Genomic DNA, 22,562 nt, shown 5'->3' with positions numbered 1-22,562 from the left:
ACTGAAACAAATACAGAAAAATATACAAACAAAAGCAAGACACAAATGAGCAACACCTCCTCCCACTAAGGCCGTACTTGCAAGTTGGACTTTAGTGTGCAAAAAGACTAAAAACACTGACCAACAAAAAAAATAAGAATAAAAGAAAAGAAAGGGGTCACCTTGTTTTGGTAAGCTTCTGCACGTCATGGGATCTGGGCATGTCCTAGATTGGGCAGTTGTCTCTTCTTCCCTTGCATGCTGCTCAGCCTCAACCCTCTCCTACATAAACTCATTTTCTCCCTTGTAAGGGTTCTTCAAGTTGCTGATTTCATCTCCACCAACAGCTCTTTATCATCTTTCTTTGCTTGCTTCACCTTCTTTCTTTTTTTCTTTTTTTTTTGCATCTCCTTCAGTATAATCAGGCAACTTCCTAATTTTGTTCCCCCTCCTATGTCAGCCTCATTCCTCTCCTATTTCAACTCCTTTTCTCCCTTGTAACAGATCTTGAGGTTGCTGATTTAATCTCCTCCAACAGCGTTTTATCTTCTTTTTTTTGCTTTCGTCTTCTTTCTTTTTTTTTCTTCTCTTTTTTTTTGCACCTTTCTTTCTTTTTTTCTTTTTTTCTCTTTTCTTTTTTTCTTTTCTTTTTTTTTTTGCACCTCCTTCTTTCTTATTAGTCAACTTCTTCATCTGCAAATATCAAAAATTAGCAAAACGAAAAGAGAAAATTAGCAACTTGCTGAACCAATATGCTAACAAGGTAAGCATTTCTCCGGGTATTTAAGGTATTATATACCACCTGCTATCATTGCATTGCATGCTGCATCAGCAACAGCATAAGCATGAGGAGTGTCCAAAAGTTTCTTTCTTTATCATCCCCATATAGCTAGACATTGTTAAATGGATTGATTGACAAAAGTACAGGGCCTGCCATTCTCTATGCAAAACAAAGACAAGAAAATGATTTAAGAACAGAGGCAATCATCAATATAAAGAAACAAAATGAAAAGGTTCTCAAAAATAGAGAATTACATATAAATTATCTTGTAAATATCTAGTCTGAAGATTGTGAAGAACTGAAGGCTCGTTCAAATAACTTAGTTGTGTAAGATCATCTACTTAGTCAAGTATCTGAGGATTGGTTGGTAGGTCTTGAGTGGGAACTGTCACTACCTGTAGTGATAATGCAGTAAGTGCAAAGTTCTTGTAGAATGCAACAAAAGCAGTGAAGAGGTGGAAAATCAAATGAACTAACACATCCTACCGATAGCAGAACCAATTCTTTCTCCCCTGAGTTTGATTTTATTTTCCCAGATTCCCAGAGCTCATCATCTCGCAAACACCAACCAGGAAGATTCTAAAAATCATGTCATCACAATCAATGAGTAGCTGAGGGAAAATACAATTTGTAAACTAAAATTGCTAAACATTAAGGCAAGATAAAAATGCAACATTCTGATCGTTCATGAGCCCAACTCTTTTTTTTTCATGTGCCCCACTATACTACTTGATGCAGTGCATAGAAAATACAGAGCTTTAACTAACCCAGCCAAATGCTTTAGTGCCGAGCAGAACAATTGCAATGAAATCAAACAAAGGAAAAGTTGCATTCCAACATAATGTAGACAAAAGCTCACGGGTAAGAAAATAGATTAAATCTCTAATTTGGTTTTGATAACTACCTAATCTCAGGTAATGCAACCAGCACTTAGTTCATAAACCATAAAGAATCCAAATGACCAGTATGATAACACTCTCAGCAAAAGCATTGAATCCTCCTTCAATCTCTTAGCATGATCAACTACTTCACAACTCTACATATCAGAAACCAATACAAGTCAGCTCCAGTTAACGGCTAAATACGTACGGAAGCAATGATACAAGAAGTACTATTTGGAAAGCAAAAAACACACCTTTTTTAGAATCTGGTTCTCAAGAATCGTGTCATGCGGCTATTAGAGTGCTCCATAGCACTTATCGAAAGGACTGGACAATGGAGGAGGAGGAGAAAGCGTGGATATTCGACGGCCCTGATGAAAATCAGAACTTAATTATCTGCGTCCGATCACCATATTTAGAATTAAATGAAGAGCGGTATAGATTTTAAAGAGAACAGTAGGCGTACATTCTGAAGGGAGGTCGGTATTTCTTCCCTTTTTATTAAATCCCAAAGCAGTGCATCGGATTTATCGGGGAGACCCTTCGGATTGTAGCCAATCAGGAGTATGTTCCGCACTCTGACGTCGTATGTGTGGCAAGTAGAAGTCTAGTCATCTAGCACAGCCTTGGCTTCTTCGAGCTGTCCAAGCTTAACCGGAGAAATTTCTGTAAAGCACACAACCTTATCATTTAATCTTTTTTGCCCTAGATGTGCATATAGTGAAGTCAAGCACCATTTTTCTACAATGAGAGTCTCAGGGATTTTCTCGAATTAACCTGCTTTCCTGTACAGGACCATGATGTTGTCATAAGTAATAGCTGATGAGCCATAACCCATGCCTTTTATTCTCTGCAGACGGAGAAGGGCTTTCGTTAAGACTACTTCTCTGACATAACATAACAGCTCAACATAGCACCATAAGCCTTACATATTTATGTGCAGAAAGACTGTATTATATTCACATGCAAAAGCGCGCATCTTCATATTATTTTAGTATTCACCTAGCATTATAAGAAATAGCATACCCATTTACTGATTTTAGCATGTTAGGCAGCAAGGCCACTGACATCTTAGTCATATTACAGCAAATTCTCAACACCATTTGTCCATACCGCACGGTTATTTTGAAAAAAATATGTGCATTTAGCAATTGAGCTCAATATATCAAATAAATAACAACTGGAAAGCAATAATCAGAATCAAACGGAATTGTATATCTTAAGATTAAATTCAATATACATGAGAAAATTCACATAGTTCGAACTGAATATCTAAACATAAAAATCATTCAAATTAGGGATTATGGTGTTCAACGAGCCATTGCTTTTCACACTAAGAAAACAGTGATTCCAAAACGATGGAGTTGTAGTGCTACCTCAAGGGCAGAGATTGTTAGAGAGCTTGAGAAAGAGACTTGGCAAGAATATGGCCAGCTAGGATAACATGTGTTGGGTATATATTGAATGGAAACAAGGCTCAAACATGGTTATCCTATTTGCCCTCTATCCCTATTCCATATTGACCATACCATATGAAGATTACATGCAAAATAAAGTAACTCGGAATAATGTAGAGAGTGTTTTACAACAAAGCTCAAATCTCACATAATGTGGCTTTTTATCAAACTCAAACTCAATATTCCATCATTCTTAAATCACTTAACTGGAGTCATGTAGTAAAAAACTGAACTCATCAAACAAAAGCACGAATTAATCATCCTAGAAGGTAGGGAATCATGTAGGTACACTAGGTCATGTTCGACATGCTACTGAAACAAATACAGAAAAATACAAACAAAAGCAAGACACAAATGAGCAACACCTCCTCCCACTAAGGCCGTACTTGCAAGTTGGACTTTAGTGTGCAAAAAGACTAAAAACACTGACCAACAAAAAAAAATAAGAATAAAAGAAAAGAAAGGGGGTCACCTTGTTTTGGTAAGCTTCTGCACGTCATGGGATCTGGGCATGTCCTAGATTGGGCAGTTGTCTCTTCTTCCCTTGCATGCTGCTCAGCCTCAACCCTCTCCTACATAAACTCATTTTCTCCCTTGTAAGGGTTCTTGAAGTTGCTGATTTCATTTCCACCAACAGCTCTTTATCATATTTCTTTGCTTGCTTCACCTTCTTTCTTTTTTTCTTTTTTTTTGCATCTCCTTCAGTATAATCAGGCAACTTCCTAATTTTGTTCCCCCTCCTATGCAAGCCTCATTCCTCTCTTATTTCAACTCCTTTTCTCCCTTGTAACAGATCTTGAGGTTGCTGATTTAATCTCCTCCAACAGCGTTTTATCTTCTTTTTTTTGCTTTCGTCTTCTTTCTTTTTTTCTTCTCTCTTTTTTTGCACCTTCTTTCTTTCTTTTTTTCTTTTTTTCTCTTTTCTTTTTCTCTTTTCTTTTTTTCTTTTCTTTTTTTTGCACCTCCTTCTTTCTTATTAGTCAACTTCTTCATCTGCAAATATCAAAAATTAGCAAAACGAAAAGAGAAAATTAGCAACTTGCTGAACCAATATGCTAACAAGGTAAGCATTTCTCCGGGTATTTAAGGTATTATATACCACCTGCTATCATTGCATTGCATACTGCATCAGCAACAGCATAAGCATGAGGAGTGTCCAAAAGTTTCTTTCTTTATCATCCCCATATAGCTAGACATTATTAAATGGATTGATTGACAAAAGTACAGGGCCTGCCATTCTCTATGCAAAACAAAGACAAGAAAATGATTTAAGAACAGAGGCAATCAGTATAAACAAACAAAATGAAAAGGTTCTCAAAAATAGAGAATTACATATAAATTATCTTGTAAATATCTAGTCTGCAGATTGTGAAGAACTGAAGGCTCGATCAAATAACTTAGTTGTGTAAGATCATCTACTTAGTCAAGTATCTGAGGATTGGTTGGTAGGTCTTGAGTGGGAACTGTCACTACCTGTAGTGATAATGCAGTAAGTGCAAAGTTCTTGTAGAATGCGACAAAAGCAGTGAAGAGGTGGAAAATCAAATGAACTAACACATCCTACCGATAGCAGAACCAATTCTTTCTCCCCTGAGTTTGATTTTATTTTCCCAGATTCCCAGAGCTCATCATCTCGCAAACACCAACAAGGAAGATTCTAAAAATCATGTCATCACAATCAGTGAGTAGTTGAGAGAAAAATACAATTTTAAACTAAAATTGCTAAACATTAAGGCAAGATAAAAATGCAACATTCTGATCGTTCATGAGCCCAACTCTTTTTCTTCATGTGCCCCACTATACTACTTGATGCAGTGCATAGAAAATACAAAGCTTTAACTAACCCAGCCAAATGCTTTAGTGCCGAGCAGAACAATTGCAATGAAATCAAACAAAGGAAAAGTTGCATTCCAACATAATGTAGACAAAAGCTCACGGGTAAGAAAATAGATTAAAGCTCTAATTTGGTTTAGATAACTACCTAATCTCAGGTAATGCAACCAGCACCTAGTTCATAAACCATAAAGAATCCAAATGACCAGTATGATAACACTCTCAGCAAAAGCATTGAATCCTCCTTCAATCTCTTAGCATGATCAACTGCTTCACAACTCTACAAATCAGAAACCAGTACAAGTCAGCTCCAGTTAACGGCTAAATAGGTACGGAAGCAATGATATAAGAAGTACTATTTTGAAAGCAAAAAACACACCTTTTTTAGAATCTGGTTCTCAAGAATCGTGTCATGCGGCTATTAGAGTGCTCCATAAGCACATATCGAAAGGACTGGACAATGGAGGAGGAGAAGAAAGCGTGGATATTCGACGGCCCTGATGAAAATCAGAACTTAATTATCTGCGTCCGATCACCATATTTTGAATTAAATGAAGAGCGGTATAGATTTTAAAGAGAACAGTAGGCGTACCTTCTGAAGGGAGGTCGGTATTTCTTCCCTTTTTATTAAATCCCAAAGCAGTGCATCGGATTTATCGGGGAGACCTTTCGGATTGTAGCCAATCAGGAGTATGTTCCGCACTCTGACGTCGTATGTGTGGCAAGTAGAAGTCTAGTCATCTAGCACAGCCTTGGCTTCTTCGAGCTGTCCAAGCTTAACCGGAGAAATTTCTGTAAAGCACACAACCTTATCATTTAATCTTTTTTGCCCTAGATGTGCATATAGTGAAGTCAAGTGATAATAACCTCATCATTTCATCTATTTTCGGCTACACCATTTTTCTTCATTTCTGGGAGAATGAGAATCTAGGGATTTTCTCGAGTTGACCAGCTTTCCTGTACAGGACCATGATGTTGTCATAAGTAATAGCCGATGAGCTATATCCCGTGCCTTTTATTCTCTGCAGATGGAGAAGGGCTTTCGTTAAGACTACGTCTCTGACATAACATAACAGCTCAACATAGCACCATAAGTCTTTCATATTTATGTGCAGAAAGACACTGTATTATATTCACATGCAAAAGCGCGCATCTTCATATTATTTTAGTATTCACCAAGCATGAAAAGAAATAGCATATCCATTTACTGATTTTAGCATGTGAGGCAGCATGGCCACTGACATCTTAGTCATATTACAACAAATTCTCAACACCATTTGACCACCCCCATGGTTATTTTGAAAAAAATATAAGCATTTAGCAATTGAGCTCAATATTTCAAATAAATAATGCCAGGAAAGCAAGCAATAATCAGAATCAAACGGAATTGTATATCTTAGGATTAAATTCAATATACAGGAAAAGGAGAAAATTCACATAATTCGAACTTAATCTCTAAACATAAAAAACATTCAAATTAGGGATTATCGTGTTCAACGAGCCATTGCTTTTCACACTAAGAAAACTGTGATTCCAAAACGATGGAGTTGTAGTGCTACCTCAAGAGCAGAGATTGTTAGAGAGCTGAGAAAAGAGAATTGGCAAGAATATGGCTAGCTTGGATAACATGTGTTGGGTATATATTGAATGGAAACAAGGCTCAAACATGGTTATCCTAGTTGCCCTCTATCCCTATTGCACATTGACCATACCATATGAAGATTAAATGCAAAATAAAATAACTCGGAATAAAGTAGAGAGTGTTTTACAACAAAGCTCAAATCTCACATAATGTGGCTTTTATCCAACTTAAACTCAATATTCCATCAGTCTTAAATCACTTAACTGGAGTCATGTAGTTAAAAACTGAACTCATCAAACAAAAGCACGAATTAATCATCTTTGTAGGTAGGGTATCATGTAGGTAGACTAGGTCATGTTTGACTTGCTACTAAAATAAATACATAAAAATACAAACAAACGCAAGACACAAATGAGCAACCCCTCCTTATACTAAGGCCGTACTTGCAAGTTGGAGTTTAGTGTGGAAGAATACTAAAAACACCAACCAACAAAAAAAAAGAAGAATAAAAGAAAAGAAAGGGGGTCACCTTGTGTTGGTCAGCTTCTGCACGTCAAGGATCTGGGGCATGTCCTAGATTGGGCAGTTGTTCAGAATTGTGTCAGCCTCAGTCCTCTTCTACATAATCTCCTTTTCTCCCTTGTAACAGTTCTTGAAGTTGCTGATTTCATCTCCTCCAACAGCTCTTTATCTTCTTTCTTTGCTTGCTTCACCTTCTTTCTTTCTTTTTTTCTTTCTTTTTTTATTTTGCATCTCCTTCTGTCTAATCAGGTAACTTCCTAAGTTTGTTCCCCCTCCTATGTCAGTCTCATTGCTCTCCTATTTCAACTCCTTTTCTACCTAGTAACAGTTGTTGAGGTTGCTGATTTCAACTCCTCCAACAGCGCTTTATATTCTTTTTTTGCTTTCATCTCCCTCTTTCTGTTTTTTTCTTTTCTTTTTTTTGCACCTTCTTCTTTCTTTTTTATTTCTTTTTTCCTTTTTTTTTGCACCTCCTTCTTTCTTATTAGTCAACTTCTTCATCTGCAAATATAAAAAATTAGCAAAACGGAAAGAGAAATTAGCAACTTGCTGAACCAATATGCTAACAAGGCAAGAATTTCTCCAAGTATTTAAGGTATTATATAGCACCTGCTATCATTGCATTGCATGCTGCATCAGCAACAGCATAAGTATGAGGAGTGTCCAAAAGTTTCTTCTTTATCATCCCCATATAGCTAGACATTTTTAAAAGGATTGATGGACAAAATATACAGGGCCTGCCATTCTCTACACAAAACAAAGACAAGAAAATGATTTAAGAACAGAGGCAATCAGTATAAACAAACAAAATGAAAAGGTTCATAAAAATAGAGAATTACATATAAATTATCTTGTAAATATCTAGGCTGAGGATTGTGAAGAACTGAAGGCTCGATCAAATAACTTAGTTGTGCAAGATCATCAACTTAGTCAAGTATCCGAGGATTGGTGGGTTGAAGGTCTTGTGTGGGAACTGTCACTACCTGTAGTGATAATGCGGTAAGTGCAAAGTTCTTGTAAAATGCAACAAATGCAATGAAGAGGTGGAAAATCAAATGAACTAACACTTCCATCCAATAGCAAAACCAAAGCTTTCTCCCCTAAGTTTAATTTTATATACCCAGATTCCTAGAGCTCATCATGCGCCAACACCAACCACGAAGATTCTAAAAATCATGTCATCGCTAACAATGAGTAGGTGAGAGCAAAATTCAATTTGTAAACTAAAATTGCTGAACATTAGGGCAAGATAAAAATGCAACATTCTGATCGTTCATGAGCCCAACTCTTTTTTTTCATGTGCCCCAGTATACTACTTGATATGGTGAATAGAAAATACGGAGCTTTAACTAACCCAGCCAAATGCTTTTGTACCGAGCAGAACAATTGCAATGAAATCAGACAAAGGAAAAGTTGCATTCCAACATAATGTAGACAAAAGCTCACAGGTAAGAAAATAGATTAAAGCTCTAATTTTGTTTAGATAATGCAACCAGCACCTAGTTCATAAACCATAAAGAATCCAAATGGACAGCATAATAACCCTCTCAGTCCTCCTTCAATCTCTTAGCATGATCAACTGCTTCACAACTCTACAAATCTGAAAGAAGTACAAGTCAGCTCCATGCTTATCAACGTTTCTCATTAACAAATTAATCTAACTACCTGAAATTCATAATCAAACAGCTGAATCAGAATAAGAATTAAGTAAACATTCTCTATCTAAATTTTATGTGTTTTTTTTTCTTTATGTCCAATTGGTTCTCATTGTTTAATTTAAAGTCTATATAAAATACTTAATCTATGATTGACAGGTATATGATCACAACACTAAGTAATATGATGGTTTATTCCTAGATTCATTTTTTAGGTTACTCAATTGTTGGATAAACTGAAATTACATAGTGATTAATATTCAGTTTTAAAACTTAAATATGAGATAACAGTACATGTAGATTCCTGGTTTTAGACACATGATCCACTTTATTTCATCCAAATGTGACTGAAGAAAAGCATCCGAGGAAAAAAAATAATTGATTTTTTGTCTACTGTGAATATGATATCATTCAGGAGTTTAAACCCAAGCATGAGTCCTTTCGATTTTTCCTCAGATCTGTTAGGGTCTTCACCAATATGTGACAATCATGTAGAAAAAATATTTTTCTAGGTCTGGGAAAGGGATTTTAATTACCTTTTGTCGTTTAGAGCCGTCTGTTGCTTTATTCTTCCATCGGATGTTCCACCCCCTTCATCGGCACTCGATCCCTTATTAGTAGCCTCATATCTGCTAAGGTTTTTACCAAATTGTTAGAATCATATAGAAAAACAAATTTTCTAGGGTTGGGATAGAGTTTCGGATTACCTTTCGTGTTGATTGCCGCCGCTTATTGCGCGTTTTCGCCGGAAAGTCCATCGCTTCCGTCGTCCTCTGCTTATCGAGGCCGCGAACCAAATCTTTTGCTCTATATGTTTCCAAAGATTCAGTTTTAGAAGTCAGTTCTAAAAGCAGAATAGGGCTAATTGGGTAGCCGTTTAGGCGACCTTTTGAGGATTGATGGTGTGGTGTGGTGTGGTGTGGTGAGGCGGAAGGCGTCGTTGTGCTGGGGGAAGAGGGCGGCGACGGGAATGGGAGCGGGGTGAGGTTTTCATCTGGAGTCGATTGCTTTTCTTTTTTATTCTATAGTACTCCGTTTTATTTTAAATTATCTTTAATCACAATTACGAGCATTGTTAGGTTAAGTAAACTAATGAGATCATGGTTTTGGGATTAATTGGATTAACAGGTTTGGGCCACTTTGAATTGTCTATAGGCTGTTAGTTTTTAATACTTGGGTTATTCTTATAATTAATTTGGGCTGTTGTGTTTGAGATTTTGGGTATATAAATTTTTTGGGTATATATATATATTTTTTTGCCTGTTTTGTTTAATGTATTTATATTAAAGAAAAATAATTTGAGAAATAAATATGTAGCATTCTTTTTTAATTATTATGTTCATTTTATTAATTTTTTAGTATGGTAAATATTTAATTATATCTTGAATCATATTTTGTTGTTATAAATATGTAGTATTCTTTTTTTAATTATTATGTTCATTTTATTAATTTTTTAGTATGGTAAATATTTAATTATATCTTGAATCATATTTTGTTGTTTTTAAACTGACTAAATTCTTTTTTTTGTAGCTAATGTTGGTGTTCGTTCAGAGTTCAATAGCTTCGAGTGATGTTGTTCTTGATCAACCTACTTCATGTATTGTGAATGATAGCAGTATCATTTGTTCGTCTTTTGTGAATCAAAATTTAAGGAATGTTTTTTTAAAAAAATAATGATCTTTGAATGCTTTAGTTATTAATTCACTTGATAAATTCGTTTGAAAATGGCGGATCCAGAACATGGAATCCGTGGGGTTGAATATAAGAATAATAAATGCCCCCTCCGTTATAAACGAGCAAAAAATCTTCCCTCTTACTTTATTTTCTCAAATACTACTTTATTCTTTTCACTCCTTTATTTTTTTATATCTCATACTTTACTCTCTCCACTTTAACTCTTTAAATTTCAATTCCTTAAATCATGTGCCCAAAAGAAGTGGCTCGCTTATGACGAATGGATGCAGTATAATATATAAATAATTATTTAAAAATCATTATATTTTAAGTAGTCACTGAATAGTTGCATATACAATAGCCATCAAAACTCCTAGTACCAAATATTTTTAATAATAATTTCAAAAAATACTAAACAAAAAATTTAATGAAATTGTAGTTGATGAAACGAAAATAATAAAAATAATTATGCTTAGTTAATCCACAAAATGAGCCAACCTATTTAGTAAATACTAGCTACAAACATTTTTGGTGGCCCAACAAATAGGAATAAAATAAGCCCAAATATTTCAATCATTTAACCTTATTAAAGCAACCATCGTCTTTTTCATCCTCCAACATTAGATCCCTGAAATTTCTGCAACCCCTCCCCTTATCTCTCCCTCTCCTCTATTCTTATTAGTATTGTTCCTTTCTCCTCTTATTTTTTGGAAAAAGCGGAAGGCTTCGGCTAGAGTTGAAGCTGTCGTGGGGTCGGAGACGAAACTGCACCAGGTCAAAGGTCGAAGATCAAGTTTTCCGGCAGTGTTCGGTGGACCGCCGGTGGGGTCGGCCGACCCCGCGCGACCCCACCTGGATCTGTTGGGGTTTGTATACTAAAAGATGCTTCGAGCGTACATGCCTTTGTATAGTCAGCTTATGCATGCATAGGAGAAACGCTACGTCCACTTGTTTACCTAATTATGAGAATAAATAATATAATATAATGGTTTATTTATTGAAATATAATAAACAAGTCTAAGGCTTCTTACTAAGAATGTCAAAGTAGGGAAATTCGATGAATTCTCATGAGTTTTCCAGTAGGGGACTTGGTCAGATCTAGTAAGAAGAAAAACACATTCACAACCTATATAGGATTTGGCTACCTATTGGTATGGTTGCGGTATTTGTGATAATTCTCTCTTACCAAAGAAGAGATTAGTAACACCGGTGTGGTAAAGCATTGAAAGGATCTAATACGAAATGTATTCTTTATTGCTATCTATTGAAAGAATATATTTAAGAAATTTTAGTATTTTCTATTCTATGAAATTAATATCAATATTGTTTATGTAATCAGATGTCACTTTGGCTTATCAATATGGGAGAGTTTGTACGTAACTCAAACATGATATCTTAGGTGGTAGTAATTGAATAACATGAAGGTATTGAAATATTATTTCATAGAATTCACGTGCCCAGTGTGGTATGATTAAATCCCCAAGAGGTGTTTGAAAAGAGAATTTATTATTCAGAAGTCTGCGCAGTTGAAATTTATTTCCACGAATAATAAATAAAGTTTCAATCTAGAAAAACTCTTTGGAGAATTAATTTAATTCAAGTAATATAGCAGACAAAGAATTAAATTGACGAATTAAGATAACCTTAAACGTGGGACATATTATAAAATAAAATGGACCCAAGTTATTGTAATTTGGTGATTTAGAGTGCAATATTATTCTTTAGTGGAACAAAATAATATTTCATTGATAATATATTAAATCATGGGTAATTTGATTTAATTAGATATTTATCTAATGGGTGAGCCCAACATCCATCTCATTCCATGGATCCCCATCCTAGCTGAACAAGTCCAAGCCTATAAATAGTGAAGAGGTGGGAAACCCTAGCACACCACAACACAACTCCAAAACCCTAACCCTAGCCGCCCAAGTCGGCGCCTCTCTCCCTCCCATTTGGTCTCGATTTTTGTGCCCTAGCACGTGGGAGAATAGGGTTTTTGTTTTGTTCTTGTTCTATCCTAATTCATAGGATTAGATCGAGGCAATCTCGTGTTTGTGATTGGTTTTCCCTAGATCTCGTATAACTTTTATTTGATTGTTTGAGATCCGGCCACACGGATGAATAATCAAGGATGTGGGTGGTGCAGTAAGTAACGTCGATCCTATGATGGATCAAGAGGTAACAATTATATATACGTCAAATTGCAAGTCTACGTGTTTATTTGATGTATTAATCTATAGATCTAAGTTAATTGCATGAAATTGGAATCGAATGCATAATCACCTAAATAGATCCGTAAGGACCTGTTTGTTTTATGTGTCTTCCGCTGCGGTAGTCCCATCAGGATCCGCAACTGGTTTGAATTGTAAATTTTAATATATTTCTACTTTGTTAATACTTGCTTTTTTATATATATAATATTGGGATATTGGTGATGCTTTATTAAATTGTTCACATTGTGGTGCATTTTTTTTATTGGAGAAACGTCTTGGAAAAATCAAATAATGTCAGTAATTCAAGATATTCTGGTTGTTATATGAATGGGAATTTCCAAATTCCTAATATGATACCTCATCCTCGAGCACTATATGTGTTAATGTTCTTTAACAATTCAAAAAGTACTCACTTTTTTTAAAAATATCTGATCATATAATTCGATGTTTGGCTTTACCTCAATGGGAGGTAAAGTTGATAATAATGAACATTGGTCGTCCTCCACCTGTTTTTCGTTTGCATGGCCAAACAGAGAATGGTTGTCCCATAAAGTTTGCTCAGTTGTACATTTACGATACAGAGAATGAGATAAATAATAGAATAATATCTATGAGTTACGAGTTACGAGTCGTGCAAGTCTAAATATTTTGGTTTGTAAAGATGATGATAATAGTAGCGGCGATTCCACTTTTAATGTTATTTTGGTTTGTAGAATGAGGCTAGATATGTGACGCCCCAGAATTTCGTTCATTTCTTTCGAGATAAATCGGATTTTTTATTTGCGTTTAATTTCTTTTAGAAGACGCGTAATTGCAGAATTCTCGTTGTAATCTCGTTGCTTGGATTATATAAGCATTTGGTCTTGGAAAATAAAATGTGAGACTTTGTTGATGCAAAGGAAAATAGAATAAATTATTACAATACTTTATGAAGAGGAGTTACATATCTTGGAGAGATCAATGGAAAATGACTACAAAATATTAATGATAGGTGTGAGATTTTGCTTACACATTAGTTCATGTTGAAATACAAAAATGGAAGCTACAACTTAGCATTTCAAAGATGTCAAACTACAATATTTTGATACTAGCCAAATAGAGTATTTAAATCTAGGTGTGGGGAATAAAAATCCTCATCTATCCCTCATGATTTTCGGCTTCCACAAAGCTCCAAGAGTGACAACTTGGTACCCTGCAAGTGAAACACCAAAGAGGGATTTGAAAGTTTTTTTTTTAATTTTTTTAAAAGGAGGATCGACGGTGGTTCCCCACCTACCCCCTGAAGTGACTCGGACCCCCGGCCTAACGGTCGGAGGTGAAACGTCTTACCAAGCTGCGCTTCGTTGTCAAGGTGGGACCCAATGGGTCCACCAGCCCCGCAGGAACGGGTCCAGGATTTTTCACCTCCCCCAGCTCCTGGGTCCAGGCACGGGTACAAGCTTAATCACCTCCCAAAACTCTGGAGTCAGGCCAGTGAATCCACTAGGCCCCAGGGAAATTAATCCCCAAGATGCGCCTCCCAGGGGTCGAACACGCGACCTCTAGGATGACGCGGTATCCTTGCCTCCCTTCTCAACTAGTTGAGCTAGGAGGCTTGAATAAGAGGGATTAGAAGGTTCTCACATAAAAAGTTAGGGAATGGAAGCTTCACAAAAATAGCAATGGGAGCAATCAACATGTCATCATTCTGCCAAGTCCAAAGAATGAACAAAAGACCAAGATATTCCAGATTTCCCAACAAAGGAGTAGAGGCAAATAGTGATTAGAACATGAGCTCATAGTAAGCCCTAAAGGGGAAGAATCCTGCAGGAACCTTGCATACACACAACCATGAGATCAGCCACATCCAAGACTAAAAGGGCAGCCATAGAAACAACGCATAAGTTACACCAAAAAGGCATAGATAGCCTACTTACAAAGCTCAAAAGGTTGATGCCTATATAAGCTGCCTCCCCACCTCCCTTTTCCTCCACCACATTGGCACCCCAAACTTCACAAACATAAGGATTTCAGCGAGGAGTAGAGAGGAGGGTATGGAGAGACGGCGGCGACGCGGAGGAACAGCCTCTTAAACCAAGGATTCACCAAGTGAGGTAACCCCCCTCAAACCCCCATTACTCCTTGCATCATGTAGATCAACCACAACACATAGTCGAGAATTTAGAGCTCAATAGATTCCCACAACAATAGCATGTACAAGTATCACATAGAAATAGCCTCAACACCGACAGTAGCAATCAACGAATAATCAGTTACCATAGCTACTGCCCAAATATCGGGTATAAACTTTTCGAGTAACTCCTTACCAAAAGCTAATTCCAGTGAGCTAATTGTTTCCAAAGATCAAAACTTTAGAGCATCATGATATAAAAAGAATTTCCTCAACATAGCTACTGCCTTCAAGTAGAACAACAAAAATCGGAATAATTAAAAGGAAAGGGGAAAGGGAACTTAGCCCAGACGATGGGTTATCCGGCGACGAGGTTTCCGTCGTGACAGTGGTGGCGGCAGAACTCCGGAAACTCCCGCGGGGCAGCTGAAGGCTGCAGCGGAGGAAGGAAGAGGGAAGCGACGCCTCCTCTCTACTGCTGACTTCGTCGAGAGGGAGAGCGCTCGCCGGAGGGCGTTCGACGGAAGGAGCGGGCGTGAGCCTTCGGTGAGTGTCGTGGCTGCCTCGCGAAGGGGGCAGCGGCGAACGGTGAGAAACGGCGGCAGGAAGTAGGCGCTGCTCGCTTCTTCGATTTAGGGATTTTGGAAATTGGGGAAAATTGGAGAAATGGAGTGAAGGGGAAACGGTAGAGAAAGGAGACGGCGACGCAGAGGACGGCGAAGATTGCCGGAGATAAAAGAGTAGGTGTCGCTGCTTCCTTGTTCAATTAAGTTCTAAAATTGGGAAATTAAGGAAAGTGAATTAGGGGGAACTTATTGAGGAGGCCACAATGGAGAAGAAGGAAAATGAGTATATTTGGGCCAGCCTTGTTCTTTTTAATTGGGCATTAGTAATTAAAAGGATTAAGTGGGCCGATTCCCTTATTTAATTGGACTGTTAATTTTATTCTAAAATGGCTAAGAATGTGGATGAGCTTTTGGGCCGCCCATTTATTAAAAGGAGACGTGTAGTGTTTTCTATAGTATGAGATGGACTAAAGGAATAAGTGGAGTAGGTGGGCTGACCCCATTGGGCCTATTAATTAATTTACCTTGGGCCGAGAATGATTTGAAGGAAATGGACTACTTTTTTTAGGTAATTAAAGTTGGGACACTTTAATTGATTTGGGCTAATCCCATTCAATTAAATTGGATAATGGACCGATTTTGGTGAATGGGAGAAAGAAGTTGAGATTAAATTGTTGGGCCGAGATTTAATTATGAGAAGTTGGAAATAATTTAAGGGTTTGAGTTGGAGCTTAGTTAATTAATTCCTAGATAAAGTATTAAGTTTCTGAAGATGGGAAATGTTGAAATTGGAGACGCGAATGGGCCGACCAGCGTCGCCCCGCGACGCCGTGGGCGGCCTTAAGAAAAATCCGAAGAAAAGGATTTTAGGAAAATGGATTTTCCAAGAATCCATAATTAATTTAAAATAAGTGCCCAAATAATTGCGCTAGAGAAAATAGAATTTCTCCAAAGTTAGTAAAGTGAATAAATAATTTTGCAGAGTAGTGAAGCCCGAGTTAGGATTAAGAACAATCCTATAAGCCGAGACTAAGATGTAGGTGCTATCCAATAGGATGCATGCATTCTTTTCTCAAGAAAAATAGTTCAAGTACTAATTAGCGATGCTATTTATTTTCGAAGGATAAATTGCTCAAGGGCGAATAATGCCAAAGCGAGTAATTAAGTTGAGGAATAAGCATGTGGATAGAAATCAAATACTTTGTGAAACTATGAACTATCATCTTTCAAACACCAAGTTCTAAAGCAATCAACGATTTCACTTCTCTTGGTCCTACTATATTCATGAAGCTGAAAATTACTAGCAACTGAAAGCTTCGGCATCTTATCATGGAAGGAAGTCATTCCATCATTCAAGTTATAATCCACAAGAGAAATAACATGCTTATCAATGTTTGTATTTACCAAGAACGGTAATGCGAAGATGAGTTTAGGCTTCAACAATTTAAGCTCTTGATGTCACGTATCACACATGTCAACAATGGTAAATCTATCAAAATAAATGGGCTTCTCCAATACAATCATATTGAAGGGAGCATCACAAGGAGACAAGGATAGTGCACTTGAACCTTGGGCAAGGAGTTCATTCACTTGCCCTCGTTCCTCTTGATCCTTCTCCGGGGGCATAGTTTCCAAGCCATGTACAACTTGGTGCTTCACTTCCATGTCTTCAATTTTACTCACTACAAAGTCATCAACACAAGAAGATATACAAGAAGTGTTAGTGGGTAAAAACTTATTTTCTTCACTAAGAGCAAGAGGCCTTTCATTTGGTGCCCACCCAAGATTGACCTTAGAATCTAACAAACACCATTGACTCACTTGTGCTTGTGGATTTTCTCTCATGTGGTATTTTTCTTTTTTCTCACCACCACCACCCTCTCCTGACTTTTGCACCTCACCCTCTTGTCTTTTATCAAGCTCTAAGACAACCCAAGTTTGGTTAGTCAAAAATAAAGAAAATAGGATTTAAGAAGATGATATTAACCAAGATGTCCCAAACTCCCCAAAATTCACTCCCCAGTATCTCTCGGAAGAAAGGTTTAGATTATAGTAAGAGGTGGTTTCACTCACACTCGCAACTCTAACTCCAACTCGAAGTTATAGACGTTTGAGGTGGATCAATCAAGGTATACCCCTTAGCAAACAAACCCAAGACGATATAACACATAAACACATATAGCAAGATGCAAGTAGGATTCAAGGCCTTAAGCACACACATGCCATATATATGAGCTGAAAATGTAGTAAACATGGACTGCACTTTAGGAATTTTTTTTGTATGGTTCCCCAACCCCAAAATGGCTAAAACATTGTATATAGCTTCAGTATTGGGTTTTATTTTAAAGGATCAAATAGGCCTAAAGAAACACACAAAGGAAACACACAAAGGCTAAAGAAAAGAAAAGAAAAAAACTCAAAGGCACAATAGATCAAACACATAGTGGGTACTAGGCTCTAGATACCAAATGATATGAATCCAAGTATTGTGTGATCTATTTCCCAAGGAAAACCCAAATTGATGTTTGATTTTACTTTATTTTTGAAGTAATTTTCAATTTCTCAAAGAAAGTAAAAAGATAAAACTAGATCCAACAACTATTGAATCTAAGCTAAAAAGAAGGAAGATCAAGTAATAGATAATGTGGAAAGGAAGATAAATGTCATTGATGGAATAAGTAAAAGGCACTTACACCATGCTAACAAGTATCCATGGTTAAACCTACAAGGAATCCGCAAAGCCTCAAAGTATGTTAAAATCGCGCTCGGGGCGCGAGGTGATCAAAGCGAGACTATAATCGCCCCGATGCGGCGGGGTCGTGCGAGATCCGCGGAGCGACGGTGGGGCGCGCCGATTTAGGTTAAATAACCACCGACGACATGGTGTCAAATAAATTTCATGCGGTGCATAATTCATATAAATATATTTTTCTGTATGCTTAGAATAGCCATGACACAAATAGCAATTTTAGACATTGTGAATTATGATTAATTATAAATCATTGTTTCTTTCTATAGATCATTTTTATACAAAATGTCTCAAGACCCAGCTAGGAAATATGCAAGAGCTGATCCGGATACCAGATATAAACTTACATGCACTTTGCGACAAAGTGATTGCATCGGGAATTCGAAGGCTCAAAGAACATTTCGTTGGCGGATTTAAAAACGTCACAAAATGTACTAAATGCTCACCACATGTGAGAGAGGAGAGGATCAACTATATGAAGAAAAAAGAGGATGCTAAAATACTGCAAGTTTTTACAGTGGCAGCATCACAAAGCAGGCAAGAGTTTGAAGATTTGGGTTACGGGGAAGACGAAGAAGACAACATTATTGGCAGTAGCTCGACCAAACAGAAAAGGCCTCGGGTCAACCCTGATCGAGCAAAGGCCGTCCAAGCACAGAAGTTGAGCAAGGAAAAGCAACAGACATTAAATGATGCATACAAAAAAGATTTGCGTGAATTGGTTTGCATCAACTGGGCTAAATGGTTTTATGATGCGGGTATACCATTTAATGCTGCACAGTATGATAGTTTCAAGATTGCGATCGAATCTACTGGGCAATTTGGTCCGGGCATGAAGCCTCCAAGCTATCATGAGTTAAGAGTTCCTTTGCTTAACAAAGAAATCAATGCTATGAAGGATATTCTAAAAAACCATAGAGAAGAGTGGGCGGGATTCAGTTTCTCAAAGAGACATTATCAACTTCTTGGTGAACTCTCCTAAAGGTTCGGTTTTTATCAAGTCTGCTGATGTGTTTGATATAGTGAAGGACGCAAATGCATTGGTGCCAATGTTTGAGGAGATTGTTGATTACATCGGAGAGCAACATGTGATTCAGATTGTGACAGATAATGCCTCAAATTATAAGAAAGTTGGGCTGATGCTGCAAGTTAAGAAGCCCAATTTGTTTTGGACTCCTTGTGCTGCACACTGCATCGATTTGATGCTTGAGGATGTTGGTAAAATACCAATGGTCAAGGAAGCTATCAAAAAATCAATATCTTTGACTGGTTTTATTTACAGTAAAACCGATGTGCTGAATATGATGAGAAAGTATACAAGCCAGAGGGAATTGCTTAGGCCGGCCACCACTAGATTTGCCACTTCCTTCATCACCCTGAGGTCGATCCATAACGAACGACAAAACCTCATAAAGATGTTTACTAGTGATGAATGAAGAAATAGCCAATGGTATAAAGAGATACCCAGCAAAAATGCAACAGCTACTGTCCTCAATGACAATTACTGGAGGCATGTTGTCTAAGCTCTCAAATTGACCGGTCCTCTTATTAAAGTGTTGAGGATGGTTGATGCCGAGCGTAAGCCTGCAATGGGTTACATTTACGAGGCTATGGATCGGTGCAAAGAAGTCATATCCAGCGCATTCAATGGAAGAGAAAAGAAGTTCAACCCGAAAGTTTTTTATGCCAATGTGAAAGGTATTTATGAATGTTCGGAGGTCATGGATGGTATGGTTGCATGTATTGAGAAGTTGGTCCCCGACCAAGACAAAATCAATAAGGAAGAAATGCCCAAATATAAGAAGGCTATCTCCTATTTTTCACATCCTTTGGCTATTCGAAACAGAACTCAAATGGCACCAGGTAATTATTCATTATCTTTTCATCATATTATTTATTTAAATGGTAATAATAGTTATGTATATTTTTTATTTACTTCGGCAAAATGGTGGAATAGTTTTCGATATGACGCACCAAATTTGCAAAGTTTTGCAATTAGAGTATTGAGCTTAACTTATAGTGCTACCGGCTGTGAAAGAAATTGGAGTGTTTTTTCACAACGAACGATTGAACTAGAGGTAGCACAAGCACAAGAGAACAAGCCTCAAGCTCTATGCATGCTTGTACTCTTGTGGATAATGGAGATGACAGTGAAGATATTAATTTAATTGTATCCGATGAAGGAGAAAAAGGACTCTCTGAGTGATGATGATATTATTTAGTTAATTATTTTATGTTTTGCAACTTTTTTTGGAACTTTTGATGATTTTTGATACTAAAATTCAATTATTTAGTTATGTTGTTGAAAAATTTATATTTTTCATCTAATCTTTTTTTAATATGGAGTAATGATATATTTAGATCAACAAACTTATAAAAGAGACACAAATATAATCATCATTTGGCTATTCTGGCGCCCCGATTCGTGGGTCTCTCGCCCTGTCGCCGCATCGGCCCGTGCCCCGGGGTCCCCCCTCAACGCCCGGGGCGCCCAATCAAATCAAAATCTCTTTGAAAAATGAGAAGTGCTATTTATAGCTATGATCAAAATTCCAAGAAAAGGCCCACAAAATCTAGCCTCTGCATGAGCCACCCACCCGGGTAGATTTTGGTGACCGAAAGTCACCTGTCCGGGTGGGATTTGATGTCTCAATCGTGCTTTCGGGTAGCCACCCGACCAGGCGAATTTTAGTGACCGAAAGTCACGCGTCCGGGTGAAACTTTTTCTGCAATACACGGCTTCCATAAAACAACCATAACTCTCCATCGAACTACGACTGAGGTATGTAAGATACTCAAGCATATTTATTCAATTATAAAAACCATTAGAAATAATAAACTCCCACTGTCCCAGCTAGTTTGTCGCATTTTCCATTTTCGTGTCCCACAAAATTTGTCACCCACACTTTACTGACAATATACACAAAATAATGGAAAAAATTGTTCTAACAATTTTTGAAATCAATACAGAAAAAAAATCAAGAATGAAAAAGTAGATCTATGAACAATGGAAATACAGTGGAATAAAAATATACTATAAGGTGCAAGTGGAGTGGTGTGGTGTGGTAGGGGGTGGAGACGTCGCTGGTGTCAGGTGGAAGGAGGAGGCGGCTTGGACATGAGTGAGAAAAAAGGTGAAAAAAATAATAAAAAAAAAACCATAATTAAAAGAAGAAAAAAATTATATTGTGACGGCATAATTAAAATAAAAAATGATAATTACAAAATGCTAATATAATTATAAACAATCGGGTAATTTTCAGGATTAACAGGTACCCGCTCGGGTATCGGGTAATTTTCGGGATTTACGGGTACCCGCTCGGGTACCGGGTAGTATCGAATAATTTTCGGGATTAACGGGTACCCGCTCGGGTATCGGGGTATACCCGATACCCGCAAAACCCAAAATATAAATACCCGATCCCGACCGGTATCCCGTTTCCGTCGGGTAGGAAATTACCTGATACCCGCTACCCGTTTTGACACCCCTACACTAGACACACTCTGAACAAAATACACCACCCACTACGAACACTCTTAACATAATATACACGCTATGCACACTAAATATACACTGCACAACAAATACACATTAAACATGGCACATATTACACACATTGATTGACACACTATAAACACAAAGTACACACATTGGCACACACTACACACAATACAAAAATGCACTCACATATTGTAACACTACATAATACACAAAACACAAAACACAAAACACAAAACACAAAACACAACTCACAACTCACAACTCACAACTCACAACACACAACACACAACACACAACACACAACAAATCAACATCGGTAAAAGAAATAAACACGCTTTAAGCACACTCTTTATACACACATTGCACATAGACTATACACACATACTATATACATACAAAATAAACAATACGCTATACACATTATACACAAAATAAACACTACAAACTATAAACAAACTAAACATACTACACACAATATACAAAAACCCACACAACAAAATATACACTATGCATGCACAACACACTACACACAATACACATTATAAACAATATACATGCACATCAAAAACACTTGCACACTACACACAAACAATACACATTATAAACAATATACGTGTACATCAAAAACACTTACACACAACACAATACATTGTACACAATACACAAAATACAATGCAACACAAACAATGCGTTATATAAACAACATAAAATACACACTATATACACATAAATAAAATACATACTCTGCACACAAAAAATACAACCATAGACACTACGTTATAAACACACTATACACAAAATACAGATACACACTACAATACACACACACTACATAAAATACAAACACGCGATACACAAAATACAGATACATACTATAATACACACACCGCACAAAATACACACGCTGGACACACTACATAACATAAACCCTAGACACACTACATAATATACACACATTGTACACATAAATATTTTACAAAATACACACAATGCACACACACACTATAACACTATATAAACTGCACATAATACTCAAAACACACAATATACAATAC

At 37.0% G+C, this 22,562-nt stretch overlaps 1 long non-coding RNA gene across 7 annotated transcripts in view; it reads right to left on the bottom strand.

The window, feature by feature from the left end:
* The window catches only part of LOC121777220, a 68,823-nt gene that overhangs the window by 9,962 nt on the left and 36,299 nt on the right, over window positions 1-22,562 (bottom strand). For all 7 annotated transcript variants that reach the window (XR_006045412.1, XR_006045411.1, XR_006045409.1 and 4 more), the window contains 15 exons: window positions 5,524-5,723; window positions 5,311-5,428; window positions 5,080-5,211; window positions 4,663-4,755; window positions 4,431-4,571; window positions 4,201-4,338; window positions 3,571-4,091; window positions 2,419-2,491; window positions 2,108-2,307; window positions 1,896-2,012; window positions 1,665-1,796; window positions 1,247-1,339; window positions 1,015-1,155; window positions 782-919; window positions 162-672 (listed from right to left, as the gene is read on the bottom strand). This is a non-coding gene — a long non-coding RNA (uncharacterized LOC121777220). The remainder of the gene's footprint in view (window positions 1-161; window positions 673-781; window positions 920-1,014; window positions 1,156-1,246; window positions 1,340-1,664; window positions 1,797-1,895; window positions 2,013-2,107; window positions 2,308-2,418; window positions 2,492-3,570; window positions 4,092-4,200; window positions 4,339-4,430; window positions 4,572-4,662; window positions 4,756-5,079; window positions 5,212-5,310; window positions 5,429-5,523; window positions 5,724-22,562) is intronic.

Source organism: Salvia splendens, chromosome 18 (assembly GCF_004379255.2).
Source record: "Salvia splendens isolate huo1 chromosome 18, SspV2, whole genome shotgun sequence".
Lineage (NCBI taxonomy): Eukaryota > Viridiplantae > Streptophyta > Magnoliopsida > Lamiales > Lamiaceae > Salvia > Salvia splendens.
This window is presented reverse-complemented; position numbering and strand designations above follow the sequence as displayed.